The sequence below is a fragment of the Stenella coeruleoalba genome (assembly GCF_951394435.1).
Source record: "Stenella coeruleoalba genome assembly, chromosome: 21".
Taxonomy (NCBI): Eukaryota; Metazoa; Chordata; class Mammalia; order Artiodactyla; family Delphinidae; genus Stenella; species Stenella coeruleoalba.
Genome location: NC_137167.1, coordinates 16,415,414 through 16,429,660, shown reverse-complemented (window position 1 = coordinate 16,429,660; position 14,247 = coordinate 16,415,414). Strand labels below are relative to the sequence as shown.

Below are 14,247 nucleotides of genomic sequence, written 5' to 3'. Positions count from 1 at the left end.
AGTTATACATATACCTATATCCCCATATCTCCTCCCTCTTGGCGTCTCCCTCCCGCCCTCCCTATCCCACCCCTCTAGGTGGTCACAAAGAACCTAGCTCATCTCCCTGTGCTATGTGGCTGCTTCCCACTAGCTATCTATTTTACATTTGGTAGTGTATATATGTCCATGCCACTCTCTCACTTTGTCCCAGCTTACCCTTCCCATATCCTCAAGTCCATTCTCTACTACATCTGTGTCTTTGTTCCTGTCTTAGCCCTAGGTTCTTCATGAACTTTCTATTTTTTCCCCTCAGATTCCATATATATGTGTTACCATACGGTATGTCTTTCTCTTTCTGACTTACTTTGAATATTTTTCCACATTTTTTCATTGTAAACTAAACATTTTTAGAATTTGGGTAAATTTAAAAAATGACAAATATTGTTGTATGCTTAAAGTTCCAGGCTTCACTCTCTATGACAGACTCTAGGTCCTTCCACCCACCACTACACCACTAATAACTCAATTTTGTTTCTTTTTATGGCAGAGTAATATTTCATTCTGTATATGTGCCACACTTTCTTTATCCATTCATCTGTTGATGGACACTTAGGTTGCTTCCATGTCCTGGCTATTGTACATAGACCTGCAGTGAACATTTTGGTACATGACTCTTTTTGAATTATGGTTTTCTCAGGGAATATGCCCAGTAGTGGTATTGCTGGGTCATATGGTAGTTCTATTTTTAGTTGTTGTTGTTTTTTTTGAGGTACGCGGGCCTCTCACTGTTGTGGCCTCTCCCGTTGTGGAGTACAGGCTCTGGATGTGCAGGCTCAGTGGCCATGGCTCATGGGCCCAGCCGCTCCGCAGCATGTGGGATCTTCCCAGACCAGGGCACGAACCCGTGTCCCCTTCATCAGCAGGTGGACTCTCGACCACTGCGCCACCAGGAAAGCCCTATTTTTAGTTTTTTAAGGAACCTCCATACTGTTCTCCATAGTGGCTGTATCAATTTACATTCCCACCAACAGTGCAAGAGGGTTCCCTTTTCTCCACACCCTCTCCAGCATTCATTTTTTGTAGATTTTTTGATGATGGCCATTCTGACCGCTGTGAGATGATATCTCATTGTAGTTTTGATTTGCATTTCTCTAATGATTAATGATGTTGAGCACACTTTCAAGTGTTTGTTGGCAATCTGTTTCGTCTTTGGAGAAATGTCTGTTTAGGTCTTCTGCCCAATTTTGGATTGGGTTGTTTGTTTTTTTGATATTGAGCCTCATGAGCTACTTGTATATTTTGGAGATTAATCCTTTGTCAGTTGCTTCATTTGCAAATATTTTCTCCCATTCTCAGGGTTGTGTTATCATCTTGTTTATGATTTCCTTTGCTGTGCAAAAGCTTATAAATTTCATTAGGTCCCATCTGTTTATTTTTGTTTTTATTTCCATTTCTCTAGGAGGTGGGTCAAAATGGATCTTGCTGTGATTTATGTCATAGAGTGTTCTACCTATGTTTTCCTCTAAGAGTTTGATGGTGTCTGGGCTTACATTTAGGTCTTGAATCCATTTTGAGTTTATTTTTGTGTATGGTGTGAAGGAGTGTTCTAATTACATACTTTTACATGTACCTGTACAGTTTTCCCAGCACCACGTATTGAAGAGGCTGTCTTTTCTCCACTGTATATTCTTGCCTCCTTTATCAAAGATTAGGTGACCATATGTGCGTGCATTTATCTGTGGGCTTTCTATCCTGTTCCATTGATCTATATGTCTGTTTTTGTGCCAGTACCATACTATCTTGATTACTGTAGCTTTGTAGTATAGTCTGAAGTCAGGGAACCTGATTCCGCCAGCTCCATTTTTCTTTCTCAAGATTGCTTTAGCTATTCAGGGTCTTTTGTGTTTCCATACATATTGTGAAATTTTTTGATCTAGTTCTGTGAAAAATGCCAGTGGTAGTTTGATAGGGATTGCATTGAATCTGTAGATTGCTTTGGGTAGTAGAGTCATTTTCACGATGTTGATACTTCCAATCCAAAAACATGGTATATCTCTCCATCTATTTGTATCATCTTTAATTTCTTTCATCAGTGTCTTATAATTTTCTGCATACAGGTATTTTGTCTCCTTAGGTAGATTTATTCCTAGGTATTTTATTCTTTTTGTTGCAGTGGTAAATGGGAGTGTGTCCTTAATTTCACTTTCAGATTTTTCATCATTAGTGTACAAGAATGCAAGAGGTTTCTGTGCATTAATTTTGTATCCTGCTACTTTACCAAATTCACTGATTAGCTCTAGTAGTTTTCTGGTAGCATCTTTTGGATTCTCTATGTATAGTATCATGTCATCTGCAAACAGTGACAGCTTTACTTCTTCTTTTCCCATTTGGATTCCTTTTATTTCTTTTTCTTCTCTGATTGCTGTGGCTAAAACTTCCAAAACTATGTTGAATAATAGTGTTGAGAGCAGGCAACCTTGTCTTGTTCCTGATCTTAGTGGAAATGGTTTCAGTTTTTCACCATTGAGGAAGATGTTGGCTGTGGGTTTGTCATATATGGCCTTTATTATGTTGAGGTAAGTTCCCTCTATGCCTACTTTCTGGAGGGTTTTTATCATAAATGGGTGTGAATTTTGACGAAAGCTTTTTCATCTATTGAGTTCATCATATGGTTTTTATTCTTCAATTTGTTAATATGGTGTATCACATTGATTGATTTGCGTAAATTGAAGAATCCTTGCATTCTTGGGATAAACCCCACTTGATCATGGTGTATGATCCTTTTAATGTGCTATTGGATTCTGTTTGCTAGTATTTTGTTGAGGATTTTTGCATCTATGTGCATCAGCAATGTTCGCCTGTAGTTTTCTTTCTTTGTGGTTTCTTTCTGGTTTTGGTATCAGGGTGATGGTGGCCACGTAGAATGAGTTTGGGAGTGTTCCTCCCTCTGCTATATTTTGGAAGAGCTTGAGAGGGATGGGTGTTAGCTCTTTTCTAAATGTTTGAAAGAATTCGCCTGTGAATCCATCTGGTCCTGGGCTTTTGTTTGTTGGAAGATTTTTAATCACAGTTTCAATTTCAGTGCTTGTGATTAGTCTGTTCATATTTTCTATTTCTCCCTGGTTCAGTCTGGGAAGGTTGTGCATTTCTAAAAATTTGTCCCTTTCTTCCACCTTGTCCATTTTATTGGCATATAGTTGCTTGTAGTAATCTCTCATGATCCTTTATATTTCTGCGGTGTCTGTTGTTACTTCTCCTTTTTCCTTTCTAATTCTATTGATCTGAGTCTTCTCCCTTTTTTTCTTGATGAGTCTGGGTAATGCTTTATCAATTTTATCTTCTCAAAGAACCAGCTTTTAGTTTTATTGATCTTTGCTATTGTTTCCTTCATTTCTTTTTCATTTATTTCTGATCTGATCTTTATGATTTCTTTCCTTACGCTAACTTTGGGGATTTTTTTCTTCTTCTTTCTCTAATTGCTTTAGGTGTAAGGTTACGTTTTTTATTTGAGATGTTTCTTGTTTCTTAAGGTAGGCTTGTATAGCTATAAACTTCCCTCTTAGAACTGCTTTTGCTGCATACCAAAAGTTTTGGGTCATCGTGTTTTCATTGTCATTTGTTTCTAGGTATTTTTTGATTTCCTCTTTGATTTCTTCAGTGATCTCTTGGTTATTAAGTAGTGTATTGTTTAGCCTCCATGTGTTTGTATTTTTTACAGATTTTTTCCTGTAATTAATATCTAGTCTTATAGTGTTGTGATCGGAAAAGATACTTGATATGACTTCAATTTTCTTAAATTTACCAAGGCTTGATTTGTGACCCAAGATATGATCTATCCTGGAGAATGTTCCATGAGCACTTGAGAAGAATGAGTATTCTGTTGTTTTTGAATGGAATGTCCTATAAATATCAATTAAGTCCATCATATTTAATGTGTCATTTAAAGCTTGTGTTTCCTTATTTATTTTCATTTTCATTATCTTTCCATTGGTGAAAGTGGGGTGTTAAAGTCCCCTACTATGATTGTGGTACTGTCAATTTCCCCTTTTATGGCTGTTAGTATTTGCCTTATGCATTGACGTGCTCCTATGTTGGGTGTATAAATATTTACAATTGTTATATCTTCTTCTTGGATTGATCCCTTGATCATTATGTAGTGTTCTTCTTTGTCTGTTGTAATAGTCTTTGTTTTAAAGTCTATTTTGTCTGATATGACAATTGCTACTCCAGCTTTCTTTTGATTTCCATTTGCATGGGATATCTTTTTCCATCTTTTTCCATAGGTCTGAAGTGGTTCTCTTGTAGACAGCATATAAATGGGTCTTGTTTTTGTATACATTCAGCCAGTCTACGTCTTTTGGTTGGAGCCTTTAATCCATTGACATTTAAGGTAATTATCAATATGTATGTTCCTATTACCATTTTCTTAATTGTTTTGTGTTTGTTATTGTAGGTCTTTTCCTTCTCTTGTGTTTCCTCCCTAGAGAAGTTCCTTTAGCATTTGTTGTAAAGCTGCTTTGGTGGTGCTGAATTCTCTTAGCTTTTGCTTGTCTGTAAAGTTTTTAATTTCTCCATCAATTCTGAATGAGATCCTTGCTGGGTAGCATAATCTTGGTTGTATGTTTTTCTCCTTCATCACTTTAAATATGTCCTGCCACTCCCTTCTGGCTTGCAGAGTTTCTTCTGAAAGATCATCTGTTAACCTTACGGGGATTCACTTGTGTGTTATTTTTTGTTTTTCCTTTGCTGCTTTTAATATTTTTTCATTGTATTTAATTTTTGATAGTTTGATTAGTATGTGTCTTGGCGTGTTTCTCCTTGGATTTATCCTTTATGGGACTCTCTGTGCTTCCTGGACTTGATTAACTATTTCCTTTCCCATATTAGGGAAGTTTTCAACTATAATCTCTTCAAATATTTTCTCAGTTCCTTTCTTTTTCTCTTCTTCTTCTGGGACCCCTATAATTCGAATGTTGGTGTGTTTAATGTTGTCCCAGAGGTCTCTGAATCTGTCTTCAATTGTTTTCATTCTTTTTTCTTTATTCTGCTCTGCAGTACTTATTTCCACTATTTTATCTTCCAGGTCACTTATCCGTTCTTCTGCCTCAGTTAATCCACTATTGATCCCTTCTAGATAATTTTTAAATTCATTTACTGTGTTGTTCATCACTGTTTGTTTGCTCTGTCGTTCTTCTAGGTCCTTTTTAAACATTTCTTGTATCTTCTCCATTCTATTTCCAAGATTTTGTATCATCTCTACTATAATTATTCTGAATTCCTTTTCAGGTAGACTGCCTATTTCCTCTTCATTTGTTAGGTCTGGTGGGTTTTTACTTTGTTCCTTCATCTGCTGTGTGTTTCTCTGTCTTCTCATTTTGCTTAACTTACTGTGTTTGGGGTCTCCTTTTCACAGGCTGCAGGTTCGTAGTTCCTGTTGTTTTTGGTGTCTGCCCCCAGTGGCTAAGGTTGGTTCAGTGGGCTGTGTAGGCTTCTTGGTGGAGGGGACTGGTGTTCTGGTGGATGAAGCTGGATCTTGTCTTTCTGGTAGGCAGGTCCACATCTGGTGGTGTGTTTTGGGGTATCTGTGGCCTTATTATGATTTTAGGCAGGCTCTGTGCTAATGGGTGGTGTTGTGTTCCTGTCTTGCTAGCTGTTTGACATAGGGTGGCCAGCACTGTAGCTTGTTGGTCGTTGAGTGGAGCTGGGTCTTGGTATAGAGATGGAGATCTCTGGGAAATTTTCACCGTTTGATGTTATGTGGAACTGGTAGGTCTGTTGTGGACCAATGTCCTGAACTTGGCTCTCCCACCTCAGAGGCACAGCCCTGAAGCCTGGCGGGAGTACTAAGAGCCTGTCACCCACACAGCTCAGAATAAAAGGGAGAAAATATACGAAAGATAGAAAAAAAGAAAGAAAGAAAGAAAGAAAGAAAGAGAGAGAGAGAGAGGGAGGGAGGGAGGAAAGAAGGAAAGAAAGAAAGGAGATAAAATAAAATAAAATAAAACAAAATAAAATAGTTATTGAAATAAAAAATAATTATTAAGAAAACATTTTTAAAAAGTAAAAATAAATAAATAAATAACGGACAGACAGAACCCTAGGTCAAATGGTAAAAGTAAAGCTGTAAAGACAAAATCACACACAGAAGCATACACATACACATTCACAAAAAGAGAAAAAGGGAGAAAAAAAAAAATATATATATATATATATATATCTTTGCTCCCAAAGTCCACCTCCTCAATGTGGGATGATTCGTTGTCTATTCAGGTATTCCACAGATGCAGGGTACATCTAGTTGATTGTGGAGATTTAATCCGCTGCTCCTGAGGCTGCTGGGAGAAATTTCCCTTTCTCTTCTTTGTTCGCACAGCTCTCCGGGGTTCAGCTTTGGATTTGGCCCCGCCTCTGCGTGTAGGTCGCCTGAGGGCATCTGTTCTTCGCTCAGACAGGACAGGGTTAAAGGAGCAGCTGATTCGGGGGCTCTGGCTCACTCAGGCCTGGGAGAGGGAGGGGTACGGATGTGGGGCGATCCTGCGGGGCAGAGGCCGACGTGACTTTGCACCAGCCTGTGACGCGCCGTGTGGTCTCCCGCGGAAGTTTCCCTGGATCGCAGGACCCTGGCAGTGGCGGGCTGCACAGGCTTCCGGGAGGGGAGGCGTGGATAGTGACCTGTGCTCGCACACAGGCTGCTTGGTGGCAGCAGCAGCGGCCTTAGGGTCTTATTCCCGTCTCTGGGGTCCGCGCTGATAGCCGCGTCTCACGCCCGTCTCTGGAGCTTCTTTAAGCGGCGCTCTGAATCCCCTCTCCTCACACACCAGGAAACAAAGAGGCAAGAAAAAGTCTCTTGCCTCTTCAGCAGCTCCAGACTTTTCCCCGGACTCCCTCCCAGCTATCCGTGGTGCACTAACCCCGCAGGCTGGGTTCACGCCGCCAACCCCAGTCCTCTCCCTGGGGTCCGGCCTCTGAAGTCCGAGCCTCAGCTCCCAGCCCCGCCCACCCCGGCGGGTGAGCAGACAAGCCCCTCGGGCTGGTGAGTGCCGGTCGGCACCGATCCTCTGTGCGGGAGTCTCTCCGCTTTGCCCTCCGCACCCCTGTGGCTGTGCTCTCCTCCGTGGCTCCGAAGCTTCCCCCTCCACCACCCGCAGTCTCCGCCCGCGAAGGGGCTTCTAGTGTGTGGAAACCTTTCCTCCTTCACAGCTCCCTCCCACTGGTGCGGTCCCATCCCTATTCTTTTGTCTCTGTTTTTTCTTTTTTATTTTGCCCTACCCAGGTACATGGGGAGTTTCTTGCCTTTGGGGAGGTCTGAGGTCTTCTGCCAGCGTTCTAGTGGGTGTTCTGTAGGAGTTGTTCCACATGTAGATGTATTTCTGATGTATTTGTGGAAAGGAAGTTGATCTCCAAGTCTTATTCTTCCGCCATCTTGGAGCTCCTCCAAGACTCTAATTTCTTATGACCTTCATAAGGTAGGAGAAGATGAATGAACTCCAGATTTCTTCTTACAAATTTCTCTTCTTAGAATAAAGCTGAAAGAGAGGTATCGGATTGTTTGGGGGAAGTAGTTTAAGAAAGTACAGAATCCCAGGAGTTCAGACTCCTTGAAAACCAACAAGAACTTAATTCTCAGAATCCTTCTCCAGGTCAAATTTTCTATTTTTCAATCTGTAATTGCTATGCTAGCAGGACATTCCTTTTTTATATAAGTGACAAAAACAATGTGTGATATTAAGTGTTATATGTTCATATGTGTTGATAGTACTATATTTTATATTTTTCAGGACATTTCCATCAAATAACTTAGATAAAATATGCACCATTATTGTGAAGCTTATTATAGTCTCTTAGGAAACTGCTACAATGTGATATATAGAATAAAAATCATTTCCTTAGGGAAGTGCAGATGAAATATTGTCATGTAGTTTTGATATAGACATTGTTCATAATACTGATAATAGTGATAATTAATGCTGTAGGAATTGGATTTGCTAAAAATGTAATAACCTTTCCCACGGCATGATTCAGATAATGACTTATCTTTTATTTAACAATAATATTACATTGATCAATAATAGAAAATATTTAAACTACTTTCATAAATAGTTTAAACAATATAAATGTTGATTTCAGCAAAACAATTAAGGTTTTCAGTAACTCTTTGTCAATTTGATTAAGGTATGAAAATTATATGTTACTTTTTCTTACATTCCATTACAAAGCATTATTTATCTTTGAAAAAGCAATGGCTGAAAAATAATAAGATTTTTTTTCCTTCTCTTATGCCTTCTGTCATCAGTCTATACCTGGAGGATAAAAGTAAAAGGAAGAATAATTGAAAAGTTGAACAAGGAATGATAGTACTGTGTAGAACTAGTTTTTGTTTTTAATTCTTTTTATTTGGTAGCCTCCCTCATTTAAATTTCAGTCACAAACAATGATGTTTGAGCAACCTGGCATGGCTGTTATGTGGTCCTGTGTCATAAACATGATAAGTTCCACGATGCCGTGTCTATCATTATCCCAGTAAAACATTAAGACTAATTGTGTATTAAATAATTGTAATGTCATTGTTCTAAAATTTTACTTTTAAAATATGTTTAAAATCACAACCATATGCTTCAAATGGAATCTCATATGTCATCATAATTTTCCTTTTTGAGTGATCAACACATATAGGAGAATCAATTAACTCCTAGGAACTGCTAGCTATTATCGTCTTTGATATTCTTAATTCCAGTTACATTTATCAAAAATCAGTGACATACCAAATTATATAAAAACCTTAATTACAATCAATAACTCCTCATTTTTTCTTTCTTCCGTACTTCTTCAGTGCCCAAAGTCATGGTTGTTTTAATGTAATAAGAAAGAATGTTATTTGCAAGAAATTAAAGTATTTACATTTAGTGCTAATTTTCTTTTCATATTTCAAATTTTGAGGATTAAATACCATATAATGATGAAAACAGTTATGGACAGCTTTTGCAGCAGGGTCAACTGTGGTTTCTTCTGAAGTCTGAGGCGCTTTCCTTCATCACCTTAAGGGGATTTATGAGGGAGCCGGACAGGGAGTGGGACATATAAGCAGCCCATGTGCCCAAAGACAGGTGTCAGTACCAGTCCTTTGCCTTTTCCAGGGGCTGTCGATCAGCTACACACTTAAAAATCAAATTTGTTTTATTCTTGTTTAGAGAAGATGAGCTTGGTAAACAATCCTCACATTAGGATTCTGTAAGGCAAATATATTTTTATTTGTTTTCTTACCATTTTGGGTCAATATACATGAATAATACAGTCTACAGGATGAAACAATCACTTTTGAGATACATTAAGTTTATAAGGAGATAAGTAAAAATGGACTAACATACAAAATTACGTTAAAATTAGTACATTGTTTATCCATAGGAAAGCTATTTGTATCCTATCAAGAGATTGATTAAACTGCATTGAGCTTTCCAGTAGTAAAGGTGTAAAGGGAAATGTGACTAATGACATGATCCCACTGTATTTAAGGAGAAAACATCTAAACATCTTATGGGAAACCCGGTATTTTTCCTCACATACACTGAACAAAAGTTACAATAGTTTAACAGCAAGAAAATGAGATGACATATTATAGACTATTTTTAGCAACTCTATATCAAAAGAAGCATTGGGTCTGCTAATACTCTGGTAGAGTGCTTTAAAGAAGGCTGAGAACACAACAGCAAAATGCAGTTAGATAAAATCATTGTAGGGGGCAAGAAATAAAACATGTTTACTGGTTCAACTTAATTCAATGATGAGAATCTAGATTTATCTGCAAGAAATCATATGTGTGTCTTTTAAATATTCCTTAATTGACATATACTTTCATCCAGGCTTATTATTGGTCAAATGGGGTGAGAGCCCAAATAGTTAGTGATTTTTGCTGGCTCTTTTCATTTCAGAAATAAAGTGAACTGATGATAAAATTGACATCCTTTAGTAAAAACTGAAAACCCTAAGTCTCTTAACTGTGTTGATGCCTCTGCCCACCTCAGTACATCCCCCAACATCCAAGACAGACACACACACACACACACACACACACACACACACACACACACACACACACACAGCACAGCACACAGGCCTCCCCACAGAACTGGTACAAGGAGAGTTCTGGGAAGTAAAGCCAGTACAACTTTAAAGAAACATTTCTAAGTCTACTATCACACACAGCAGGCTTCATTGACACATGAGCATTTTATTTCATGCAATATGCTACAAACTAATTTGTCTTGAAGCTTTTCCAAAAATCTTTGCTAGCCACCTATCACAGCAAAATAAAAACTCAGTAATTCAAGCAGTGAGTACAATCACATAATTTTAAGGGAACTGTTACTAGTAAGAATTTTATATACACTTAGTGTGTATTAGATTGTTGAAACCACTGAGCACGTTTTTAATGTTCCACAGACTTAAGTTAATCGATATATCCAAAGATTTCACCATATCAGACACAAAACATGCTTGCTAGAAAGGCATTTTTATTGTGACTAGTTACTAAGAGATGTTTTAGAAACCAAAAAAATCAGAGCATAAGTTCAATGAAAATAATCGTTAAAATATAGGAATATATCAATTTTTCCTAATACTATTATGAAGAAATCATATGAATTATGTAATATATCAAAATGTTGTAGAAGGGTATGTTCACCTAGAAATCATAATTTCCTCAGAAACTAGTTTTAGGAAGAAATTATATTTTTATAGTTAATAACATAGATTCAGGAGCCAGCTAAATCCTAGATGTATCACTTCCAACTCTGTGACCTTATGCAAGTTACTCAGGGCATCCTCTCCAAGCTTCCATGGGGATAATACAAGCACTCATCTTATACAGCAGATGTGAGAATTAAATAAGTAAATATATGTGAATTGCTAGGAACACTTCCTGGAGCATAGTACACATTATGTATATGTTAGTAATTGTAAATTTTATTAAATGTACCTGTAAATAATTCTGTATACTTGACCAAGCCTCTGGGTTTTATTTTCCTTATCTATAAAAGGAATATTTTATGAGATTGTCTCCATGGTTCTTTGCTGTTCCAAGTCTAAAAGTGAAAAATTATTTTTTTGCCTTTAAAGAAAGAAATTGGCTGATAAATCCTCTGGTCCATTAAATTCCCCATATTCCACACTCCTGACAAAAATGACATCTAATTTGATTATTGACATCTTAGCCCCAAATTATAAGTACATATTTTTCATTTAAAATGAAGACTGCAAATAAGCATAACTAATCAGCATATTATGTTTTCATTCTTTCATCAAATTTTGGCTTATAAAAAAGTTTTTTTTTAATGAAAGCTAATCTACAAAATAATTCAACAAGTGCAATCAGCTTATTTTTGTCGATACTAAACATCAGCATGTTTTTTCTCTAAATGACTGGAGAAAATGTAGATGAGGGTTTTATAATAAATATTTAAAGACCCCTAAAGTGGCATGTAATCTTGCATTAAAGCAGTTACTGTGAACACCTGGGGATCACTTAATTGACTGCAGATGTGGTGTAGGACATACAAAAAGTAGAAGGTTACAGATTATTCTCACGTACCAAATTTATGTTATTTGTCATTGACTCATTTTTTTTTTAACTTAGAAAATGCTGTAATAGTCTGGGACAACTTAATAAGGATGAATACTTTATGTAAAATGGGTTGTGCAAATCTTGGAAGAGTGAATCAACACAACACTTAGGATTAATATTACACATACATTTTAAATGATTAAATACATTGATTTTTTAGTTCATTATTAATTCATTCATTGATATTAATTAAACTACCAATTAGTTTAATATTAATTAATCAGTTTGGGAAAATAGATGCCTGTGATATTAGGAAAAAGATGGCATTCTTATAAATTAGGACCCTAAATTGGTGTAACTCAGGTATAAAGAGAATGATAATGCCTGAAGAAAAGACAATAATGTACATGTTTTGAAACATTATATCACAGTATTTTATATCATGTGTTAACAACCTGAATCATTATGCTACCTTTTGAAGTTACTGCTTGTTATTACCTTAAAAAGAGAAAAATGCATTGTCTCAAGTATTTAGTTTAATTCTCAAGTATTTGTATATTTAGAAGTGCAGAATCAAGGCATACCAAGAATCTTTCTGGTTTTTTTTTTTTATGGTGAAATCATGGCTTTTTTTTAACATCTTTATTGGAGTATAATTGCTTTACAATGGTGTGTTAGTTTCTGCTGTATAACAAAGTAAATCAACTATACATATGCATATATCCCCATGTCTACTCCCTGTTGCGTCTCCCTCCCACCCTATCCCACCCCTCTAGGTGGTCACAAAGCACCAAGCTGATCTCCCTGTGCTATGCAGCTGCTTCCCACTAGCTGTCTATTTTCATGGCTTTTTATTTATTGATACTTTATAACATATATGTATGTTGTATAAAACATAATTTTTTATTTCTAAGTATTATATTTTAAAACATAATAAAGTAATAATTACCAAGAATGTTTCTTCCTGGAGAACCTAGACCATTTTCTGAAATGAATGGTTTCGCTAGTCATGTCCCTCCTGTGCTGGCCTCCGTCCTCCTTCTCTTCCAGGCACTCAGTGCCTTAGTCTGGGGTCAATCATTACAATTCTGCTAGGCCAGCTCCACTTAACAGTGCTCTGTGTTATGGTTCTAAGGCCAGCCCTGCAAGGTGTCAGCCTCCACTTCTCAGAACCATGGGTAGTTCATCAACTAGAATTGTCAGTGGATGACAATGCTTTGATTGACAGGAAAATGTCTTTGAACTTTCTCCCCTTCCAGGCAAAATATATATTTCAAAATATAGTCTTTGGTAATAATGCCCTTAGTTGTCAAAGAAATAAATCTAGTGTTGAATATTTAGGCATGAGAGAGGATAAGATGAAATATGGTAATTCTACTAATATTAATGGTGTAAAAGTGGCAGACTCCTCCATCTTAGCACTCCCACGCCAGTCCATCTCCTTATATAATGATAAAAGGAGATTATATAGATTTTTTCAACAAATATAATGCAAGAACTTGTTAAGTGTTTCTAACTTTGTAATACTGAGGAAAGCACTGACGAGGTGGATAATCATTTTATTCATTCTATGATTACATAAAGTTATTCAAAATATGTTATGACTATAGCTCAGTGTTTCAATTTTAATATTAAGAAGTTGTAATGAAATTTTTAAAATGATATATTAGAGAGCTCATTAAAGGATAAAAGTAGAATAAACAAAATAGCAAAAGAGTGGTTTCTGCCTTCATATTTTAGATATTTCATTAGCGTTATAGCTATATGACTTGCCTGGAATTAACAAGTCTACAGTTTATGCACTGAGCCAAGCTTTGTTTTTAATGAGGCTCCATTTGTGGGACCTCAGAACTGCAGGTGTATTTGAGTTTCATATGTAATTGACTTATGGAACATGCAATTTTGTGTTGGCCAATTTTGTGTTGGTCTTTGGAAATGTGGTTAATAGGGCACACTGTTCACAAATGTAAGGTTATGAGACTAATTATCGGAAAACATCTGGTGGTAGGAAGCTAAATAAAATTTAGGGCTCCGTGTGTACACAGTAGATTATTTACTTCAGCATTAGGGCCCTTAGATGACATCGCAGCCAAACCCAGACTACTGAAGAACAATCCCAATTGCCCAGTCATGGAATAGAGGGAGATAAGCCATCAGGGGCCCTTACTTATAATGGTCTAGGTCTATCAACTACATTAGCTTTTTTCGCTTGAGATTCACTTTGGGTTATGTCTCTATTTTTATGTGTTATTTTGGAGAAATTCCAAGTCAGATAATGCATACATCAGAAAAATAAAGGGAAGTGGGAATAGAAAATTGAGTATAGGAACAAGGGAAAAAATAAACCAGAGCAGTTCTTCTGTTTCCAAGTATTTATTGGACTTTGGACAACACCCTCCTCCTAATGAGGAAACGTTCCCAAAGTGTCTAAAAACTACCTTAAAATTACTATCAATCCCTTAATCTACATTCATTGGTTAAAGTATTTAATCAGCTTTGAATTCACTTGCAGCCTTTCCACAATATTATCTTTAGATATTTTGCCTTGTATTTGCCTGAAATCGGTAATATCTGCTCCTATACATTCCCTTCATGTAATGATCTTGGCATGGCTTGTTTTGAATCTTCCATCCTGAGGTCATATGCCTGCTGCTTTGTTTTCTAAACGCTCACAAACACATCAGTCTGATGTATGTTTAATATTCCAT

General features: G+C 36.9%; 1 protein-coding gene across 9 annotated transcripts in view; it reads left to right on the top strand.

Moving 5' to 3' along the window:
- The window catches only part of SGCZ (sarcoglycan zeta), a 920,121-nt gene that overhangs the window by 828,362 nt on the left and 77,512 nt on the right, over window positions 1–14,247 (top strand). The gene's annotated exons all lie outside the window — the stretch shown is intronic.